At 38.4% G+C, this 2,519-nt stretch overlaps 1 pseudogene; it reads left to right on the top strand.

Moving 5' to 3' along the window:
• Positions 1-523, top strand: part of LOC103744382 — a 1,245-nt pseudogene extending 722 nt beyond the window's left edge.
• Positions 524-2,519: the final 1,996 nt, after the last annotated feature.

The raw sequence follows: 2,519 nt of genomic DNA, 5'->3' as shown, positions 1-2,519 counted from the left end.
GAGCAATTCTGGTGTCCAGAGGCGCTCTTCCAGCCCTCCTTCCTGGGTATGGAGTCCAGTGGCATCCATGAAACAACCTTCAACTCCATCATGAAGTGTGATGTTGACATCCACAAGGACCTGTATGCCAACACAGTGCTGTCTGGCGGCACCACCATGTACCCAGGCATTGCTAACAGGATGCAGAAGGAGATCATGGCCCTAGCACCTAGCACAATGAAGATCAAGATATCTCATTGCTCCCCCTGAGCCAAGTACTCAGTCTGGATTGGTGGCTCCATCCTGGCCTCACTGTCCACCTTCCAGCAGATGTGGATCAGCAAGCAGGAGTATGATGAGTCAGGCCCCTCCATCGTCCACCAGAAATGCTTCTAGATGAACTGAGCAGGTGCCAGGCATCTGCTGCATGAGCTGATTCTGAAGTATCAATTTGCCCTGGCAAATGTACACCTCATGCTAGCCTCATGAAACTGGAATAAGCCTTTGAAATGAAATTTGGCCTTGAAGCTTGTATCTGATATCAGCGCTGGTTCTTAGGCCTTGTTGCTGATTTCCGGTGTGTATTCAAGTTAGGTGTTCCCTTGGTATATGTTTAATACCCTGTGCATATCTTGAGTTAAGTCCTTAGGCCATGTTCCATTCAGTCACCTGGTGGCTGAGGCCAGCTCGCTGTGGAAGAGAAATCCCCAGCCTGGTGGATCTGTGAGCACAGTGCAGTGCTCTGTGCAGGGTATTGTAAACAACAGAGCTGATTGTTGCAGGATTTCTCGCGATAGGAAAGGGTTCCTAAACCAGTTAGAACTTGCTGGTTTAACAGAGCGGGAAAGTTCGAGCCTTAGGACCCAGTTTCCATTCTGGTGTTTCCCTCCTGACCCGTGGGTTGTTAGTTGCGTTGAGCTGGGAACGTTTGTATTTACACATGTAAGTTTATTCATCCTTTTTTTTTTTATGTAAGGTTTTTTTGGTACTCAATTCTTTAAGAAATGACAAATTTTGATTTTCTACTGTTCACCGAGAACATTAGGCCCCAGGAACGCGACAACGTGTAAAGAAAAAGCAAAGCGTTGCAGTACAAAAAAAAAAAAAAAAAAAAAAAGAAGTTGATATGCCAATATAAAATGATATTTAAGAAACATGTTAAGACTTTTGTATCCATTGTGAGCTTCAATTTTTCAAAAAGATCAGAAGCATGAAGAATGAAAGTTATGCTTTTTTTAATAAAATATCTTTTTGTGAAAATGGAATTATTTTTAGTATCCACCAGCTTTTAAAGATTTGCCTTAAGAGCCTTTTACTACCTCCTGTGAGGGATTATCGGTAATGTGAGTATATCATGCCAGAATTTTTTTTTCTCAGAATTTAGTGTATAGATGGAAAATTTAAGCAGGCCTACACTGTTCATTTTTACATTTGTCCATTTCTTCTGGGATCCTGCAAAGCTTTACCATATTGAAAAAAATCTCCATTTCTTCTTTTCAGATTGCACAATGCAAATATTGTATACACATCTTTCACTCTTGGGAGGCACTATTTTTGAGGAAAAAATTATCCTTTGCTACTAATTGCAACCATATTATTTGACAAAAAAAAAATCTATCTAGAGAAATAAAGGAATAATTTAGTGGTCTGAGAGCTTAGATTCAGCTCTGAGCTTCTATTAAATAGTAAGGAGGAAAGAACTGTGTTCTACAGGGAATATAGATTCAGTATGTAATTTCAGTGCTAAATATAACTGGAATTAAAATTAGGAAAATAACAAGGTACTAATAGAAACATGTCTCCCTTAAGGTTGCTATTCAAACATTCCCATCATCCTTTCAATTACCCGGGTTATAGTTCTAATGTACTCTGGGTAAACCAAACACAACTGATTAAACATGTTTATATTTAGTGCCACTAATAAAAACAGTGAAAAGTAAGATTTTTACCTGCCTGAAATAAACAATGAGATTCAGAAGACCAAATCTATGGATAAAATATGAACAATTTTCTCTGTACCACAGGCCTTATCTATTGAGGTAAAAGAAAAACAAATTCAGAAATATATGGAAAATAAGCTATGCTACTCAATTTTTCTCTAGGGACTGATGAAGCCTAACGTTCACTGAATGACCTGAAGTCAATGACTTTATTTTCCTAGGTATCTTTATATCTAATCAATGAGGATGTAACTGGTATATTCATTTTGACCCTACTTGATCCAAAAGATTACAGAATTGAAAAATGAAATGTTATATTCTGATGACCATCTAAACATTCATTAAATACTTGGCTGACAAATTTATTTTAAAATTCACTGAATATAGCTATCAAAATGGGAGAAGCTTTAGGCGTTCCTCAGTTTTCTGTCAAAGAAAGGCCAACATTTGTGTACAGAAAGGAGACAAGCATTAGTAGAGTTCATAATTTCATAAGTTCCAATTCAAGATCAATTTTACCACCCACTCTTTTAGGACCTGTGGCAAGGCAGCACATGCATCTGGAGTACACAGAGGAGTGGAACTGGAAAATGTATGGCC

This window comes from Nannospalax galili, unplaced genomic scaffold (genome assembly GCF_000622305.1).
Source record: "Nannospalax galili isolate Female #2095 unplaced genomic scaffold, S.galili_v1.0 scaffold402, whole genome shotgun sequence".
Taxonomy (NCBI): Eukaryota; Metazoa; Chordata; class Mammalia; order Rodentia; family Spalacidae; genus Nannospalax; species Nannospalax galili.
Note: the sequence above shows the minus strand (reverse complement) of the source record. Positions and strands in the feature narration are given on the sequence as shown.